General features: G+C 33.2%; 1 long non-coding RNA gene across 1 annotated transcript in view; it reads left to right on the top strand.

Annotated features, from left to right (window-relative positions):
• LOC307193523 overlaps positions 1-21,954 on the top strand; it is a 176,270-nt gene that overhangs the window by 117,811 nt on the left and 36,505 nt on the right. Inside the window, exon 3 of the long non-coding RNA XR_013830348.1 lies at positions 20,830-20,930. This is a non-coding gene — a long non-coding RNA (uncharacterized lncRNA). The remainder of the gene's footprint in view (positions 1-20,829; positions 20,931-21,954) is intronic.

The raw sequence follows: 21,954 nt of genomic DNA, 5'->3' as shown, positions 1-21,954 counted from the left end.
TGGAGTTGTTGGTTTTCTCAGTTCCAGTTCCAGTCCAACATCATGCTTTTCTGTCATCTGTCAAGTCTTTTTATTTTCTCATAATATGTAGCAGTGTCTCACACTGTTTGTCTGTGTGCTTCCTGTCCTTGGTAATTTAGAAGCATACAGGCCAGTAACTTTGTGAAGTGCCTTGCAAGGTGAGATTGCAGTCATTAGATTCAGGTTATTTAATTTTCAGGAAAAGCAATGAACTGATTTGTCTTTCACAGTGCATCTTTTTAGGAAGTATGTGATCTTTGCTTGACCGAATAGCAGTGATACTAGTTTTGATGACTTAAGGTAGTGGCCACTAGTTTTCCATGTTGGAAAGTTACTCTTTTCTCATTTATAATTAAAAGCTTGTTGGAAGATATTTTGTGTCTCTGTAATATTTTATGACACTTCAAACTGTAACTCATTAGTTTTACCATACATTACAATTTTGAAATACATTTCTCCTTTTCTGTTTACTAGTTAACATTTAGAACTAAATATCTCATCTCTTTCTTTCTTTCTTTCTCTCTCTCTCTCCATATATATATATATATAAAAGAATATATAATGATGGGTGTTGGTTTGCAATGTTGGGATATTCCCAGGTGAAATCTGAAACTGGCCCCAGGACATGGAGGGCAAAGAGAGACCCATAAAAGAGGCAGGCCACTCCAGACTGGTAGGTGGTAGATTTAATAAGCAAGGGAACTTACAAGCCTTGTCTTAGGTGCCGCAAGACCAGTAGATCTTTGCACCTGCCCACCCCACAACTCTTAAAAGTTTATAGAGAGGCATTAACTGGGTTCAGTCATATGTTCAGTCCAAATGGTCTCAAAAACATCTCACTCCATCAAGGCTGTGTCCTTGAAATGGCTCCTAGTATGGGAACAGTAGGCAAAGCCTAGGACAGAGGAGTGGGTGAGGAACCTCAGATAGCCCAGGTCCAGCCAGGGATCAAGTAGCAGCCAGGTCATGTCCTGCCACCTCCTTCAATAATGTATTCTTCTTTATTCAAAGAGTTACAATCTGTGACTATTTTTATTCATTTTCATATTCAAGGGGTCACAGATTTACCAGCAGAGGCCCTTCCTGATGGACTTTCACGTCCTTTTGACTCTTTGAGCCTTTTCTTGCTTTCTGTTCAAACACAGTGTTTCAGGTTCTTCTTGTACTTTCCCTATCCAAGCCCTAAATTAGACGTATTATGCAGGAGCCCTTGTTTCTTTAAGTGAAGAATGTTAGTTGGAAATAGGGATGAGACATGACTCAGAAGCCAAGAGCCCGGACTCTGGGTCCTGAGGGACCTGAAATCTGCATTCTGGCTCCACTGTGGGTTCTAGCTCTGGGACCTTGGGAAACTCCCTTACTATGTGCTTCTGTTTCCTCGCTTATAAAATGAGGATACTAATAGTCTCTAACTTTGAAAATTATTGTGATGATTAAATAAAATTTAAATGCACCTAGGACACGGCACTTAGTAAGAGTTCAATTAATGTTAGCTATTACTCTTCCATGTGTCCAACAAACTGTCTTCTGATTTGATTTAACTCTCCAAGTAAGTTTACATCAAGGAAAAGCTGGGCCGTCTAGGCATATTTTTACACTATTTTAGCCTTTTAGCTATAGCTAAATATTAGAATGTAATTTCCATGAAAGTTTCACCAATTAGTAACATTGCCAGACACTGCTTTCTCACAATTTGTATATCTTTTTGTTGAAGTGTTGTGATCATTTTAAAAATATATTTTATTCAGGTTAATACATGCTCCCATCTAGTTAATTATCACATCTACCACTTCAAATATGTACTTTGTGTGTGTGTATATGAGAACATTTAAGTTCTATTCTCCAAGCAAATTTCAATTATAGAACACAGTGTTATCAACTACAGTGGTCATGTGACATATTAGATCCGTAGAACTTAATCATCTTATAACTGGAATTTATATAATTTTACCAAACTCTCCATATTACACCCAACATCCACACCCTGGCAACCACTGTTGTATTCTCTATTTCTGTGAGTTCTTTAGCTTCTGCATATAATGATTATTTGTCTTTCTCTGTCTGGCTTATTTCATTTAGCATAATGCCCTCCAGTTTCACTCATGTAGTTGCAAATGGCAGGATTTTCCTTTTCTATTTTGACTGAATAATGTTGCATTGTGTTTGTGTGTGTGTGTGAGAATATGTTTTATATGTTGATTGTGTTAGTTACACACGTGTACATGCTTTATAAGACTCAGAATTTACACTTAAAATATGTGCATTTAACTAGAGTTTTACTTAATTAAAAAATAAAAATATATAAAACTGAACCAACACACACCATTCAGGCTTGGCTTTAGTCATTTACATCTGCATCCACCATCCTGTGGAATTCGGAAATTTTCCAAAAGTCCCAATGCGTATTCAATCTAGAATACTTAGTCCAGAAAACTTGTCATATTTCATTCATTTAATCACTTTTAAGTGTAAAAATATTCATATATGTATCTTATTACAATGTCTATATTACAAAAAATAGATTTATTTAAACTTAAATTATAATTGTGTGAAAAACTATTTTTATATATAAAATATATATTTTTTCCTGTTCAAGTTTGAAGTTCTAGCTTATACCGTAAAGAAAAAAAGTGCTTTTTAACACTTCCCTGTTGCATGAGAAGTCAGGAAAAGACAAGAATTTTAGGATGTGATATGATGGCTATTCTCTTGTGAGAGGGAGAAAAAATATTCTTTCATTGATTCGGAGAAGTCAACATGTATGAAAATAGAATAGTGTTAATTTTTCAATCAGATTAGTCTGTCACATTAATTTGGTAAAAATTCTCTGTCACATCTCTAAAAAGCTATGACTGAGCTCACAGCAACCAGAAAGTACTGATGTTTAACTCATTTTCTTGAGACAGAGGCATGTTTTCAAATTTTTAAAGCTTTCACCTTTGCAGAGTCCATGGAGTGATACCATAAATGCTGAGCCTTAAAATATTCTATTTAAATCTGATCCATAGTATTATCTTTCCATTAGCACAAACTCTGTCCCTTTGTGTGTATTCAGTGATAATCTTTCTGTTAAGAGAATTATTCTCAATTTCTATTATAATAAGTATTTAAGTCAAAAACAATTCAAATAGTGCAGAAAGATATATAATTAATTAAAAACACCAAGTTTTCCACACCCCAGAGTTGGCTGCTTGCTCAATAAGACCCCCTTTAAACTATTCTTTGTGCCACAATTCAATTATTCTATAAACCTTTTCTTAATTTACACTTTTAAATTAATAGATATATGGGTCTTTATTCTACATGAATGCATGTGGACAGGTTTACTTCTAGTTTTTAATTATTACAATATTGCAATTGTTATAGTGTTTATTTAATTAGTTATTTTTGGCTGTGTTGGGTCTTCATTGCTGCGCGCGGGCTTTTTCTAGTTGCGGCGAACAGGGGCCACTCTTCGTTGCGGTGCACAGACTTCTCGTTGCGGTGGCTTCTCTTGTTGCAGAGCACAGGCTCTAGGCGCGTGGGCTTCAGTAGTTGTGGTGTGGGCTCAGTAGTTGTGGTTCTCAAGCTCTAGAGCACAGGCTCAGTAGCTGTGGCACATGGGCTTAGTTGGTCCACAGCATGTGGGATCTTCCCGGACCAGGGCTTGAACCCATGTACCCTGCATTGGCAGGTGGATTCTTAACCACAGCGCCACCAGGGAAGTCCCTATAGTTTTTAAAATAATGACTACAGTGAACTCTTCATACCTCAGCTTCTTGTGAGCCAATCACTGGACAATAATTATGAACTTTCTAGACTGCCTTCTGCTTCAAGCACACAGTCATAGAAGAGTAAGATGAATATGTTATTATTACATTGGAGATAGTGAGATTTGACTACTGGTTGGGAAGGGCATGCCTTATCTTCTGCTATGTCAGCTAAAGAGCTTTGCATCTCATTGGGCACCCCATTGACTATACATTTGGTCTTCCACTGTTTCTTTATAACTATTTCTGCAAGGTTGTTGTAGGTAATAATTAGTTAGCTAATTAATTATCTTATTCTAACTGGAACAATAACTAAAAGTCTCTGTTGGTTTTTTTTAAATGATCTGAACAGTATTTAATTGTTTGACGGCATCAGTATCATCAACTTACAGACAAGACAGGGAAGTACTTGAAATCTTTGGTAACTCTTTTCAAGCACGTTAATTCCATTAAAAAAGAAAATTTGGTGGACCTGAGTTCCATTCAGATGCATTTAATAGGATCAATAGGTCAAGACAGAATGTCAGTTTCTCTGTCTCTCTCTCTCTCTCTCTCTCTCTGAATTACTTAAAATACATAGTGAAATGATGTAAGAAATCTTTTTTTTTTAATACAAGCCCATTTATTTAAAGCTAGTTTAACAGAATAATTGATCAGCAAAACACATTAAACCATATCAGCAAACATAACTAGTATATGTTACATCACATTAAAACTTTCACACTCTAATTGTAGTCCCCCTTGTTTTTTTGATTGTTAACGTTTTCTTTATTTTCTTCTGTTCATTCTTCTGTACAAATGTATTTGTTGCCATTTTTGTTTACACGTACAATTTTGTAGACTTTTTTTAACACTTTTATTGGAATATAATTGCTTTACATTGTGTGTTAGTTGCTGCGGTATAACAAAGTGAATAGCTATACATATATCCCCATATCTCCTCCCTCTGCATCTCCCTCCCTCCCTATCCCACCCCTCTTGGTGGTCACAAAACACATTGAACTGATCTCCCTGTGCTATGTGGCTGCTTCCCACTAGCTCTCTGTTTTACATTTGGTAGTGTATACATGTCCATGCCACTCTCTTACTTCGTTTCAGCTTAACCTTCCCCCTCCCCATGTCCTTGAGTCCATTCTCTACATCTGCGTCTTCATTCCTGTCTTGCTCCTAGGTTCTTCAGAACCTTTTTATATTTTTTTAGATTCCATATATATGTGTTAGCATATGGTATTTGTTTTTCTCTTTCTGACTTACTTCACTCTGTATGACACACTCTAGGTCCATCCACCTCACTACAAATAACTCAATTTTGTTTCTTTTTCTGGCTGAGTAATATTCCATTGTTTATATGTGCCACATTTTCTTTATCCATTCATCTGTCAATGGACACTGGTTGCTTCAGTGTCCTGGCTATTGTAAATAGTGTTGCAGTGAACATTGTGGTACATGACTCTTTTTGAATTATGGTTTTCTCAGGATATATCCCCAGTAGTGGGATTTCTGGGTCATATGGTAGTTCTATATTTAGTTTTTTAAGGAACCTCCATACTGTTCTCCATAGTGCCTGTATCAATTTACATTCCCACGAACAGTGCAAGAGGGTTCACTTTTTTCCACACCCTCTCCAGCATTTATTGTTTGTAGAGTTTTTGATGATGGCCATTCTGACCAGTGTGAGGTGATACCTCATTGTAGTTTTGATTTGCATTTCTCTAATGATTACTGATGTTGAGCATCCTTTCATGTGTTTGATGGCAATCTGTATATCTTCTTTGGATAAATGTCTATTTAGGTCTTCTGCCCATTTTTGGATTGGGTTGTTTGTTTTTTTGATATTGAGTTGTATGAGCTGCTTGTATATTTTGGAAATTAATCCTTTGTTAGCTGCTTCATTTGCAAATGTTTTCTCCCATTCTGAGGGCTGTCTTTTCGTCTTGTTTATGGTTTCCTTTGCTGTGCAAAGTTTTTAAGTTTCATTAGGTCCCATTTGTTTATTTTTGTTTTTATTTCCATTTCTCTAGGAGGTGGGTCAAAAAGGATTTTGCTGTGATTTATGTCATAGAGTGTTCTGCCTATGTTTTCCTCTAAGAGTTTTACAGTGTTTGGCCTTACATTTGGGTCTTTAATCCATTTTGAGTTTGAGGTAAAGAATCTTAAACAGAGAATCTTCAAAAGAACATGAGGGAACTTGTGACTTTCATAGATGTCCCATTTCCCATAGATTAGAACGTTAATATATTGATAGTTAATCAATTATTTCATTCAACTCAAAAGACTTATTACGTATATAATTTGCCATGGTAATATAGATAACCTGCTTTAACAAATACTGAATTCACCATTACCAGAGATGTTTTAAACTGTGGATTTATGATCACTTAAAAATGTGTAGTGGTGGGGGGTGGTGATGGTGGGATGAACTGGGAGATCGGGATTGATGGATATACACTAATATGTACAAAATAGATAACTAATAAGAACTTGCTGTATAAAAAATTAATTAAATTTAATTTTTAAAAAATAATGTGTACAATGAAATAGAACTATCAAATGAGAGTGACTAGAGATCCATTTGAACCTTGGAATTTTAAGTATTGACAATGATACAGACTAAGGGGGATATACTATAAAGCTGTTACATAAACCCTGACTTCCAGAAGCCAACAGTTAATGAGACCTATCATCTGCCCCTTATGCTTCCCTGCACAAATATATATTCTTTTTTGAAATTACCTTCCGTTAAAAACATTGATTTGTTCCATAACATCATTATTCTTAATTTTGTATGTAAGCCAGTAAAACCTTTGTTATTAACTTTGCGCAAATAAGAAAAATACCAGCTATATATAGTATCTGCCTAATGATGCATTTCAACTCAATTTTTGTTAAGTGGCATAATGTTGCACATGATGATTAAAGGTTATCAGATTATTTTAATGACCCTGGCCTGAAAGGTTCCTTGGATTTCACATTGGCATGAATACCAGAAAATAACTAATGTATCTGGAACAAGAAACTACATCAAGAATAACATCAAAATGCTTATTAACATTAATCTAATTTAGATTCTATATCAACAGTATCTTTCCATATCCATATTTTAAAAACCTCCACAATTATTAGACAGTCTTTTTAAAGTAAATTAGATGTTTTCAGTTTTCTACCTGCATACAAATTTAAGACATAAAACATAATACTTTTAATTTAAACCTTAGTTTGGAGAGAAAATAGCTATTGGAATAATTTTGCTGGTGGTGGTGGCGGTGGTGTTGATAATTTGCTTTATTTATTTTTGTGAATTAACTGAGAGAAGCAAGGAACTTTGTATTTGAAAATGGGTCAAGCTTTACAACGATCCCAAAGAGAAAAGTGTCCTTTACATTGGTAAGAGGATTTACAAATAAAATCAAAATTCATCCTGTTATCTAAACAGGATATATATATATATATATCCAAATATTACCATTTCATCCTGAACAAATATAGATCATAGGTGAGTGGTTATCAGATTATACTGGGAATGCAGATTTGCATGATTGCTCTTCTAAAATCAGGCCCCAATCACTGTTGTACATTTATATGTATTGATTAAATTTTTATTAATGTCATCTTAGTTCTTGAAAGTCAATCCCATGAGATTCCGGTCTCGATTAATAAAAAATGTTTGTTTGACAAATTAATAACCAGAATTCTTCATTACCATTTAGGAGTGCTGTTTGAGTTATAATTATTATAGTTTAGTTTGCTACTAAATAGGCTTGTGTTCCACAAAATAAGATATTTTATATTAAATAACAGTTTTGTTTATTTATTGAAGATTAAGCTAGCCTCAACTTTGCTGTAGTTGCTGTTAAAAATATAAACATTTTTTTCTAGTAGAAAAAGGAAGGGTCATATTGAACCCTTGACATAACCATTGTTTTGAGTTAATGTCACCTCATTGCATGTCGAAATGTTTCAAATCTGTTTTAAAATATATTATGCATTTACCTTCCCCAAAGTTTGTTTTGCATGTTGAAAATGAGGAGAAGACAAAATGTCATTTCCAGTTCACTTAGGCACTGAATAAAAAGCAGATCTCCTGATTCAAATTCTAAACATTTATTTTCTAAACTACACCACTACTTTTTTTATAAGAACTTTTTTAGCTTAAAAAGAAAAGTATTGTTTTATACATTCTGCCATTTAAGTAGAAATATAAAAGCAAAATGTTTTGGGGTCAAATCTTTTTTCTTCATTCATGCAGTTATTAGTAGGATCATCTTTCAAATTTTATGGTAAAAATAAATAAATTCAGCCAAATTAATAATTTAAAAATATTAATTCTATAAATATATTTTCTTTGTATTTTTATGTTAAAGAGAAATTGAAAACTCATAATAAGCGTTCTTTGATTTAGCTAAACATATTGCATTAGCAAACAGAAGACAATTGCCAAGGTTATTTTTCCTCCAGTTCCTTGTTCCCTCTTATCTTAATGCATACAGTTTTCGGCCTGAACAGGCACTGAATTCAGTCTTCAAGTTATGTAGGTACATTTGATTTAGCTCCAATGTGGAAATGGCACATAAACAGGAAAATCTACACAGCAAACAGCCATCAGAGAAAAATCTTTTTGGTGTCCTATGTGTTCTAAAAAGGAGCATAGTGAAATTAAAAGTTAGCAATATATATTTAAAGAATTTTTAAAATATATCAAGAACATGTATTTCCTCTAAAGAATTTTGCATTTGCCTCCAATGGATGATATACTCTAAGGAGGCCATAATTTTTAACAAGATAGATTTTAGAAACTCATATTTATATCAGAAAGAAACCCAAATAGATTCCTGTAAAAATAACTTTCTTCAACAGAAATCAGAGCAATAATCCAATTTGAAAAATCTTCTCTACTTGTGTGAGTGCTATCTTAAGGTAACTTCATAAATACATGAAGTTACTTCGTAATAACTTCCAAGGTCACAAAATCATGATTTAATTGGTAAGTGGTATTTCTAAAGGTCATGAAGATATTGTTGATTATATAATTTCTAAACTCTCTCTGACTGCTCATTGGTTCACTCACATCTGTTAAGGGAACTGCTCCAGATCCATATTCACAATTCATCTGTTACACGTTATCAGACTGAAATAGAACAGAAGTAAACAGCATGTATTTGCCCAAGGCAGGTTGATTTTAAGTTATTTTGGGGAGAGGTGGTCAGTTTGTAAAAGTTTTAGAGGAAACAATAATTTTATTTGCTTAGAGAAACGTTGTCTTTATATAGCATCAAATTCTTTCCTAACAAACAAAAAGTAGAAAGAAGTGAAATAAAGTTACTGTATTGTAAATAGTTACAATTGTCTTGTTGTAACAAAAATACTGGTAATGCAATATTTTACAAAAAATATAGTATAACATTAGTATAACAGTGAATCTAAGGGAATAAAAATGGTTGGGAAATTGGCATACAGCTAAATATGTATACTTTCACAGAACCTACATACATCTTAAAGTCATCCACACGCATTTAGATACGGAGCGTAAAGCAGAAGGTGACTAGGTGACTTGGAACATGCTTTGAAAGAAAATTGACTGAGCTGAACTACAAGGGAAACTTGCCTTACCTACACTTATAATTCAAGATTTTCTATAAATCTGTATATATACAACTGCATTAAAATGTGCTATAGAACATAAAAAGAAAAATGATACTCACGACAAAGTGAGAAGTCAGCCCCATTTTCAGGCACAGAATGTTGTGCCACTGATTCTCTGCCCACCCTCTTCTTCCCCTGGTTCCATCCCCAAACCTATATTTACCCAGATCGAAGAAGAATCCATGAAATGCTCACAGTGATCTATTGTGGTGCTAAAATATATGAGTTCCTATTTTTTTTTAATCTTAAAAAGAACAATGAATAACTTCGCTTATATTGAATATGTGGCTTAACACTGGAAACCCTCTCCCCGCAATTAATCATGTGTCTGGACAGTCCTAAGCAGCTTCCTAGATATGGGGAATCCTGAAAGAAGGGTCGGATTTTCCCAGCACTGGGATGTTGAAGTGGGGAGACAGACAGAATGAAGGGTTTCAAGGAGTGGAAGGAAGAGGAAGATGTTTAATTTGTAATCAGAATCAGAATAATCAGAATCATGATATTTCTGAGAGTGAAAGGAGCCCAATTAATAATTGGTCAGAATGGCTATCATCAAAAAATCTACAAACAATAAATACTGGAGAGGGTGTGGAGGAAAGGGAACCCTCTTGCACTGCTGGTGGGAATGTTCTCTCATATGGAGAACAGTATGGAGGTTCCTTAAAAAACTAAAAATAGAACTACCATATGACCCAGCAATCCCACTACAGGGCATATACCCTGAGAAAACCATAATTCAAAAACATGCATGTACCCCAATGTTCATAGCAGCTCTGCTTACAATAGCCAGGACATGGAAGCAACTTAAATGTCCATCAACAAAGGAATGGATAGAGAAGATGTAGTACATATATAGAATGGACTATTACTCAGTCATAAAAAGGAACAAGATAATGTCATTTATTTTAAATAAGTCTTTATTTTGAAAGACAGATATCATATGATATCGTTTATATGTGGAATCTAAAAAAATGGTACAAATGAACTATTTACAAAATAGAAATAGAGTCACAGATGTAGAAAACAAACTTATGGCTACCAAGGGGGAAAGAGAGGGGGATAAATTGGGAGGTTGGGATTGACACATACACACTACTATATATAAAGTAGATAACTAGTAAGAACCTAATGTATAGCACAGGGAGCTCTACTTAATACTCTGTAATGACCTATATGGGAATAGAATCTAAAAAAGAATGGGTATATGTATATGTATAACTGATTCACTTTGCTGTACAGCAGAAACTAACACAACATTGTAAATCAACTATACTCCAATAAACAATAGTTAAAAAAATAATAATTGGCCAAGACATCGGTATAAACTAGTACCATTTTGGCCAAGTGATTGGTATCATAAGAAGGGGTAGAAAGTTTTGTTTTCAATGCCAGCTTATTGGCACATATGGAAATTTATATTCATTAAGTCCAATGCAGTTAAATATTATATTATTGAGACATTTAGTTATTTTTTAATAAATAAGCCATTGCAAAATGGACAGAAGTTATATAAACTAGTGTTTCTTGTTGTTTATGTCCATAGTTACTTATCAGAAACCTCTCAGGGCAGATGTCTTGCAGAATTTAGAATTTTCAGATTTATAAAATTAATGAGTACATACAGTCCCAAATCTAAATTAACATATTTTCAAATATGTTAACATATTTTCAGCAAAACAGATATATAATCACACTGAAATACATAAAGATCATGAGTAAACTCATGCTAATTCACACAAGATTTCCACTTATGGACCATATGACTATGTTTGTTCCTAGAACTTTGGGGATTTAAGAGATTTGGAAAAGGAGTTGTGGATATGTACTATATATAAAAGATCTTTCTTGGTAAAAACTTTACATAGATTTTTAAGATTTATAAAATAAAATAATTGATTTGCTCCTTAGTTCACTAATTAGAGATAGATCCTTGCAGAACTTTTACTTTGCTTGGTCTGTGGTTAAAATTGAAATTTTTTTTATATTATCCTAGCGGTTCACACTATAAATGTATGCGTGACCACCAATTTTCTTCAAGCTCTCAGTAACCAAATACGCATATTTTCTAATAACTATTGTCAACCAGGAATAATATCTAATATTGCTTATATCATTTTTTACATCAAACAGAATGTCTATCAAATCTGAATTTCTCAATAGAACAAGATTAAAATTTTAATCCTATTCAAGTGCAAGTTATCGCCACGATTAGTATGTTTTTCACAGCCACCTACAGTGTTATTCAAACAGATTTTCAACCATTTGTTGTCGATCATGATGAATAATGTAATTAAAGGCTCATAAATGATAATCACATATTCAGATGACTCAGTGGAATGATAAATTCTCTTCTTTTACTACATAATTTTTCAATTCCCAAATAATGCCATTGGTAGCTTCCCTAAATCATAATGTTTTATTTGATATATATATGTTTTATTTTATATATTTTTTATTTTATATAAATATTTTATTTTATATATATATAAAATATATGTTTATATTGTTTAACTTTCCATTGAAGAATGACTTAGCAGATTTCAAGTAGAATAGTGGGACTTAAATAATGCCTGATAATTTTCTATCTACCCAGAAGACAGAAAAGAGAATAATTTGAAGCATAAAGAGATAGAACAGACATTTAGAATGATTTAGTTAGATACAGTTAAACTCAGGAATAAATGTATAAGCATTCAAATTAATTGATAAGTGAGTTAGGAATTTCTTCTATAAAATCTTTTAAAAATCCTGTGACTTTCTTTCTGAGTTGACTTTAAAAGTGCTTTAAAGCTTTGATAACCCCTTTAAATGTATAAGTTTATTAATGAATTTTTCAATAACTAAAGGAGAAATGGTTTTCAGAACATTTTGCCAAAACACATAGTTGCAGAACTGATACATTAATTTTATATTTGTCAATATGGAAAATCTGATAGATTATAGTTCAATTTGAAAGATAAAGGGCCTAGGGTAACATATACTAATAAGTAGAAGGTATACATGTTTATAAATTGACTAGTAGCATTATCATAATGAATACAAATAAAGGAATCTTCTGGGTTAAAATAATATTAAATTCATCTTCCATGAACAGTTAAAAATTCTTATGGAAATACACGTGAAACACCCTTAAGAGGGGAAAATACACAAACAAAAAATAACCAGATATTTCAGGATGTTCATAGCTTGGTCTAAGTTTCTATTATTGAAAGGCAACATTGAAAAGAGAGAAGGAAGTGAGAATAAGCAATTGATCATGATGAAAATTCGAACAGAGGGAATTGGATAAAGATCACAGATTAGTCTTATATGGACAAATTAATTTTTATTCTGAAACTGGTGTAACAGAGGAAAGAATGTTTGTAGTATAAAGATCACTTCTCTTAGAATGTAAAATTAAGCATGACTCTGCTCTACACTGATAAAGATTAGCTAAAAGTACAGTATTTATTATTTTTCCCTCCTTTCTTCTCTGAAGTGTATTACCAGGAAAACTGCCTCCTGCTGTCTACAGCTCTCCATCCCAGGTTCTTGCTTGGCTCTGCTCTCGAGACAGGTCACCATGATATATGGTCACAGTTGTCCTGTCCTTGATGACAATGGCCCGTTACAGCTATTTTCAAGACTGTAGAGTAGCCCTGATGTTTAGCCTCCAAAGGCTTATATATATATTTAAAGCCCTACCCCACATGAACGACACAAGTTTTCATCTTTTACAGAACCCTGAGTGCTACCTGTAGTTGATGAATACTGAGAAAACACTTTCAGATTGCAACATTTTTTTCATTCCCTTGACATCTCTCTCTGTCCCCTCCACATCTTGGAATATTTAAACTAGTAACTTCAAATTCTTACCAAATCTCTCTGCACAAGGGAAGGGCATATCTCAAAGACTGTAATGACTACCTAGGCTCATCACAAAGGGATTTAAATATTTTTTAAAAGAAAAAAAGTTCCTTTTTTACTTATGAACCCACAGCATCACTACATACACCCATGTGCCCCCCCCACCACTTCACCCCTATATACATATATATTTTTACATATGTATAGAGGAAGGGGTTCAACAGTCAAGGTATATCTATTCAGATTAACTTCCATATTATTTTGTGATTAAAAATCCTATTTTGGAATATTTTGGCTTTATAACAAATAATATTCTTAATGAGTCAGAAAACACTTCACTTGTTATGTATAAGTTTAAATTAGTTTTATGCTTATGGATTTTACCATACATAACCTGAAGCCATCCTAAACCAAAATGATTATAACCATGAAACAATAAACCAAAATGATTATAACCATAAAACAATTACTACCAATTCAGATCTCTTACCACTATTTCTGACATACATGTTTATAATTCCTGCCATGAATAGACTGTTTAATTTACTTTGAAAGAAAAATAATTGAAAAATTATACAACGTTCTATTTATTAAGAAAACAAAACAAAAAACAAAACCCAAAACAGCAAGCCGAGACAATGGAAAATTTAGCAAAGCAGTGGAATTTCAAAGCACTAGAAAAACACAAATGTAATATAGGTAGTTTATCTTATGGTCTTTCAGAAGATGTAGAAAGAGCTTTTATTTTTGATACTCAATAGATAAGGAAAACCATAGATACATAAATAGTATTAATGATATTTTGTAGTTCTCAGGGAAACAGCCTGTGTTTTCATCACTAACTTATGAAATGAGAGTTTAATTGACATGTATTTCTAAATTTTATTTGGGAACTTGAGTATCTTCCTACGTCTTTGTAATTCAGTGTTGTGGAAATTCCTCTGTGTCTTGTCAGTGATATTACCTTCATATAAGGAAACTCAATCCCAGGAAATTAGCTTAAATATGGTTATAGTCTCTCTTTTCTATGACGTTATCTATGATAATAACACCGACACCAAGATACCATATATTCTGATATACATCTGGGAAAATTCAGTGTTCATTGCATGAAATCAAGAAGGTATTAAATATAACTTTGTTCTTACTCTTAAAAAGATGCCCAAAGGCAAAAGTGCCATTTTCTGTCAAGTACAACTCAATTGATAGTTCACTCTCCATTCTGCACAAATGCCTCTTTTAAAATGATTCAATTCCTCTTCTCCCTCATCATCTCTGGTCAGGCAGGAGTCATCGAGAGGGAAGATTGGCCTATTATCTTCCCACTCTGTCAGAAGCAGCAGCAGTAATTGTCATGATTCTCTCATGTGCTACCAGTTCAATGCCCCATAAAACACAAGAAGTGTGCTATCTAGACTTAATTATGCCTAGAGTAAAATGAAATGAAATGAGGTGAGCACTGAAATAATATGTTGGTATTATGCTATCTCCCTCTGTACATACCTTAATTATTTAAAAGCTAAATTAGCATGTGGACTGAATTTCTTAATAGGCTTTCCCATATTCAAAAACTGAATTTGCATTTTATCTAAAATTTGAGTTGGTTTGTTTATTTTTACAATAAAGAGCGGAAACAGCAGTGAGAAAATACTTTCTATTCTGTTCACTTTGTTAGCCCCCTTATAACTTAAAAAAATTAATTTATCAAGTGTTATTATCTCTTAAATCAATTAATTTTTGGACAAAGCTTGGAAGATAATTGAATGCAACTCTCTCCCCCTGCTCTTTTCCCCTTTAGCTTTTGAGAATGTGATTTTATATATCAGGCGTATGACTGTGTGTCTGTACAAGTTCAGAAACCAGCTGAAGTAGAAAATATACTGTGCGACAGTCTACTTTTCATGGCATTTCTGATCTTGCCAGTTAGAGAGTGAAAAAAATAATGTGAAAGTTTATTCCTGTCAGATTTCCAGACTGTTTTCCAACTAAAATTCTCAAAGTAATATAAGTGAACTGCAGAGATATTTTTTTTTAAATCATACACTAAAAATAAGTGTATTTAGTAATCTGGGGACCCATCAGATCTCTTACTTTTGTATTTTAGTGATTAGCCTCAGTAAAATATTAATCCCTTAAGAAAAATGTATCAGTAATTTTGGTGTGCTCCATTCCAAACCCAATCATGTAGACACATATGAGTAGAAGGAAGAGGGTACACACACACACACACACACACACACACACACACACACACACAAAATAAAAATTGGGATAAACCAGTAGAGAGATTGAGAGATGGTCACATCTCTGAGAAGAGCTTTGAACTATAGGTAAAATGGAAAATGTCCAGGAAAAACAGTAGAGGCCCAGCACCAGATGAGGCAAACAAAGGTGATGTCAAGCAGAGAAGGGGGGAAGGGGCACCAGAGTAAGAGGTGCAGATTTGCTAGCATGCCCATCTCTAACCTCTTCTATTTTGTGCATCAGTAAGAGGTTAACGGCTGTTGGAAAGGAGCAACATGGGGACTTGTTAACAGAGCTTCTGTGGATTCAGGCTCAGCAATTTTGGATATTTAGCAGTTAAATGTGGTTCAGGGAAATTCAACCCCCTGGAAAAACTACCTTAAAACTTAACCCATGCAAGTGGTCACAGGTTAGAATATCTTATCATCTCTTCCGCCAGGGATATATTACTACCTAAGGTTGCTGAATTCCTCACGATAATATGAATAGTAAACAAGTTATTTAATTTGAAATACATGTAAATCAATTCCTACACAAAAATGTTCTAGAACCAAATGGTGAGTAAAATTCCAAGGATGAGAAAATACATTTTAAGAGATAAGTAAGAAATATAACATGAAAGTCGCTCAACTCATTGTATAACTGTGATTATTAAATGGATTAAAACAGCACAGGAAAAGAATAATATAAGAAAGTGTTCATTATAAGCATTCATATGAAATACCAAAAAAAAAAAAAAAAGGTAACAGAATCTCTAATAGTGTCCTAACAAAATAATATGGATTCTTATTCTGGAAATTGCAGACTGTATTTTCTAAAATTCATAAGGTACAAATTAATCACAATCTAGAAACCTAGTCGTCCCACCAAAAGGCCACTGTATAACGTTACAACGCTGCCCTTTCTCCTGACTGTACAATCAGAGAAAGCTACCTGCCTTCATCTTTAGATTTCCAAACCCAGTCACAGAATTCACTCTCGTTCTTTGTATATAACTGAAGACTTCTTGAGGTAAATGTTGTCTTCCACTAGGACTCACTATACCCCACTACAGGGCTCAAATATCATCTAACCAAGGCATGAGAGCCTGGTCCCCTGTAAATAAATGCATTCCTCATGGGACTTTCCATATTTAGGTTGACATGATGTAGTTACTGCCCCCTTCCTTCTCCAGGAAAACAGAAAAATGCTCCCTAACTTTTAAAAAGAAAAATGTAAATAAACTGAGGGAATCAAAAAAGGTAATATTAAGCTGCAGTTTGATGAACAAGGGAGGGTTAGTCAGGCTAATACCTACGGAAATATGACAACGGAAAAAAGAAAAGTTTAGGCAGAGGAAGAAGCATGAAAATAAAAGGGAAAGTCTTGATTTATTCAGAAAACAAATTAATAATAGTAGGGATAAACAGTAATTAATGGTATATAATAATTGAATTGTTATAATAAAAAAGAAGTTTGGGGAAAAGTAATTTTAATTTGGAGTATCTAAACAGACTTTTAGGAGGACACTGGTTTATTTAATTTAATATTTATCTACATATGTGTCTTTTTTCATGGTCTTATTTTTTATTTAGTAGCTATGAATAGAAGATGTTTCTGTGTACTAATTATTGAAAAAAATTATATGACAATTATACATATAACTTTTTATTCTTGTGTTTAAAAATTGAATTAGGCCTATATAGCATAATGATTTATATGTGATTATGTATACATATGCATACAGAATATTGAAATAACATGTATATATTTCTTGGGCATTTTACAATAATTTTAAACTCGGATACGTATTCAGTCTGATGTTGAAGCAATAGGAATTGATAAAGACGTAAGAAGAAACATATCAATATTAGGAAAAGTTGGGTATATTTCTTTTATTCAAGCACTTGAAGATAATTGAGTTAAAAGTTTTATTTCAAACACAACTCAGCTTATGCAAGCTTAATTTCTTTGATACTATATCAATAAATTAGGTATGTCCAAAGATTACAATGCCATGTTCTCTACTGGCTGTGTGAGTGGTCACTTTAGGTGTTAGCCTGAGGTAGCCAGTGCTTTTGTGTACAAATCTTCCTTTCAGAAGAATAAGGAACAGTGGAATAATATGACATTTAAGGAAGGGGCTGTCTTTGCTAAATGATCAGTACATAATAACTAGAAAATCTATTGACAGGGAAAACAATTTAATAATTTTTATAATGTTCATATTTTTAAGTAAAATACATGAATTTTAAGACTAAATAAGAAGGCATATATAATTTTGCATCTAATTATTGAATCATGTTTATGGAATTCCATAAAATTTAACATAAAATTTATTTAAAATTTATTTAAACATAAAATTTATTTAAACATAAATTTATTTAAAATTTATTTAAACATAAAATTTATTTTTTATAAATTTATTTATTCATTTTTAGCTGCGTTGGGTCTTTACTGTTGCACGCAGACTTTCTCTAGGTGTGGTGAGCGGGGACTACTCTTTGTTGCTGTGTGCGGGCTTCTCATTGCAGTGGCTTCTCTTTGTTGCAGAGCATGGGCTGTAGGCGCGTGGGCTTCAATAGTTGTGGCACATGGGCTCAGTAGTTGTGGCTCGCGGGCTCTAGAGTGTAGTCTCAGTAGTTGTGGTGCACGGTCTTAGTTGCGCTGCGGCATGTGGGATCTTCCTGGACCAGGGCTCGAACCTGTGTTTCCTGCATTGGCAGGTGGATTCTTAACCACTGTGCCACCAGGGAAGTCCCTGGAATTCCAGATTTTATATTCAAATTATTCTTTCCTAAAATAATAGAATAGCAAGGATAGAAATGACCTTGACTCAAACTTTCCTCAATATTTAGGGAGATTTGTATAAATAAAAGAGAGAAAACTTGCTTTCTAAAAAGCAAGTAGAATATCCTAAGCAGTAAATTATCACAAATTGGACAATGTGTTTTAAGCACTTACATTCCACACCCAGAAAAATTTTGATTGCTATGTAGACTTATTACTTTTTATCATCACTAAAACACTCTAAAATTTATATACTAAAGTTCTTTAGAAAGTCTTGAGAGTATAAACAGTCTTTATAATTAATAGAAAGGACTTAGGGGATCTAGTTGTTCATAAAAGATGAATTAAGGAGGTGTGAAGTGAGAATCTCAGTAGGATTAAAAGAGCAGGGCACAGGTTCCAGGTCTTAATTGTGTAATCTACAGGAAAGTGCTTGCACTTAGTAATAGTTTCAGCTAGTTGGTCATGTTACTTTACTGTGTATAAAGGTAAATGTTATGGTATATGTTCTTTGGCATTTTAAAATGAAAAATCTAAATGTTGTTAAAAATAATGAACCTATTATTCAATTAGAGACTGCTAGATGAAGGTGATTATAGTCACCTGAGAAAAGAGAAAGAATTAGACTGTGTTTGACCTAAAAAACAACCTTTCGTGCAGACAAATCAAACTTAGCTGCCCTGAGCATTTTATTGTAGACAAAGGCCTTACCTACTCATAGGAGAAAATTCAAAACAATTGTCGCTTTGATAGAAATGTAAACTTCCAATATGTTGACACTTTTAAAATAGAGCATTAAATTAGTTGGTTAAGAATTATAAAGTGGCAGTAGTTAAAAATGGAATTTATTAGATCTTTGGTAAGCATCAGATATAGCACCTCATATACAAAGTACTATTTATTATATAATAAAGATACCATTTCAAATGAGTAGTACTAAATTATTTAATAAATAGTGCTGGAATAGTTATGGATGCAGAACTTGTTTTTAATTGCAACACAGAAATTATAATAAAATTAATCTCCAGATGGATTAACATGGCACCTCTACACTGTGTCATGAAAAAGAAGAAAAAATAGCTGTAAATTTTTCAGATATACTGGCTAATTTCAACCTTTCAAAAAAGAGATAATAACCAAACAAAATATAAACTAAAATAGAACAACTTAAAACATACACTGAAGCTATGTTGGACAGAAGAGGTAATTTTGACTACATAAAATTAAATATTTCTGCCCAGGAATCAAGCCATTGCAAACTAAAAAGGGAAATGATATTAAGAAAAATATTTGCAAAACAGAAGACAATGTTTAGAAAAATTATTGTATTTAATACATTAAAAAATTAAGATTAATTTAAAAAATACATTTGAGCAAAGTACATGAGCTGATTATTCATAGAAAAACCAATACTGAAGACTCATGAAAAAAGGTTGTAACTAGTAGATCAATAAATTTTGATGATGATTTCTTTTAAATTTCAACTTGACAAATATAGAAAAGTTCAGATAAAATTGTAAAATGATAATTAAAGTGTAAAAGTATAACAGAGACAGTATTTTAACTCACCCAACTCATTAGAAATTTGGGTGTTTCCCTTTTATTAACTTTAGAGAAAGGGTGGGAAATTACATAAAGGGTCTAATAAAATAACCAACAAAGTTTTCAGTGATCTGACGCCAGATCACCAATTGAAGACAACCTTCACTTGTAGTGTTAGCCCTAAATAGTTGAAATACCTCTGTGTACAAATTGCCTTTTAGTCATGAAGTTATTATAGGGATCAAGGAGAAATTTCTGCTCTTAAAAAATTAATACATACATGTGACATATTTACAAATCTAAGCAGTTTTCTGAAAGTTTTAGGTAAGTGGTGCTATTATCTTCACATTAACAAGAGGCAACTGAGGCCAAGAGAACTTAAGTAATTTACACAAATACACACTAAATTGAACTAAGAATTAAATATAAATTAGTTTTCTAGAAGAACCTTTACAAGAAGATATATATATATACGTGTGTGTGTGTATATATATGTATACATACATGTATATATTAAGTTATAAGGTTTATCTGCATTGGGAAAGGTTTATTCAACATATTTCAGGGCTTACCTGGTGGCGCAGTGGTTGAGAGTCCTCCTGCCGATGCAGGGGACACGGGTTCGTGCCCTGGTCTGGGAAGATCCCACATGCCGCAGAGCTGCTGGGCCCATGAGCCATGGCCGCTGAGCCTGCGCGTCTGGAGCCTGTGCTCCACAATGGGAAAGGCCACGACAGTGAGAGGCCCACATGACACACAAAAAAACCCCCAAAAAACATATTTCATTATGCAGAAATGTCATATTTATCTAACTTGATTCATTTAATATTTAAATGTGATTTTTGGTTGCAGAGAGCAACAGATTGTGACACTATTTTCTTCATATTGTGTTTTAAATTTTTCTTCACATTTAAAAATGTTGAAACATTTTTGTCTTATTTTAAAAATTACATTTTTAAAACATTTTAGATTTTTAAAATATTATTGTATTCAAAATATGTTCTCTTCCCCAAATCAGGAAAATCAGATGACCTGCTACGATTTTTTGCTGATAAATGAATTCAAAAAGAAAAGTCAGAAGACAAAGCACAGTTAGCTGCAAATTTCTCTCCAAATATGGTAAGTCTAGACTTACAGAGTTCCTGAATTAGTGGTATTTTATTTGGTTTTTACTCTCTAGTGAAATCAAATGCCAGCCTCTCTTTGTGAAAGAGAAGAGCTGAGCTAGTAAACAATCATTGAAACTACAGAACTATAATCTGGCTTGAAAAGTCACAATTTTAAACACAACAGTATAAATCTGGTAGGAATTACAAGGCAGATTATGAGTCATGCATGTTTAAAATAATAATAATCAGAGGTTAAGTATATATATATTCTCTAGGCACTGAATAAATGCTTCTTAGCTGCTTAAAATGCTAGTTTTGGAAGTAAATGACTGACCTCAATGGATAAAAGTATATTCATTACTCATTGAACAGTTTTATTGAACAGCTACAGTGCAATAGTTACTACCTTTGACCCTGAAGCTATAATGGCAAAGTAATATTGATGTGGTCTCTACCCATATGGAGAATAAAGGCATGTGAAAGTCAAAGAAAGAACTGAAATGATTGCAAAATATGAGTAAAGAGACCACCTTGGAAAGCCCTGTGAGATAGAGTTGCTCAGCTCTGTAGTAGGACAGAGCATGGCACATAAATAGCACAGAAAAGATGCCCCATAGGTCTGGAGAAAATACAAAAGGGATTGGGGCATGGAGTGTATGGACTACAACATAGAGCTACAGAGATTGTCAAGGGCCATCCCTGTTAAAGTATTAAAGCAATTTTATAGTTACTTGTCTTCAAAATGACAAATTCAATTAAAATTCATCAAGTATAGAAAGTCTGTTAATGGGAGACTGGAGTGATTCATTTTGTATCTTCAAAATATCACTTGAATGTGAAGAGTCTATTGGAGGATTTCCACTGACGGGAAATTGGCAGGCCAGGGAATCTGTCCAAATGTGCTGAACACAAAAAGGATGCAAACACTTTCCTAAAAACAATCCTTTAAAACTGTATGGATAATATTTTGAACTTCACTCTCAGTACAGGAAGATGGAATTTCATGGCAGAGTCAGGTTCTCTTTAGCTATTGC

This window comes from Stenella coeruleoalba, assembly GCF_951394435.1.
Source record: "Stenella coeruleoalba genome assembly, chromosome: 1".
Lineage (NCBI taxonomy): Eukaryota > Metazoa > Chordata > Mammalia > Artiodactyla > Delphinidae > Stenella > Stenella coeruleoalba.
This window is presented reverse-complemented; position numbering and strand designations above follow the sequence as displayed.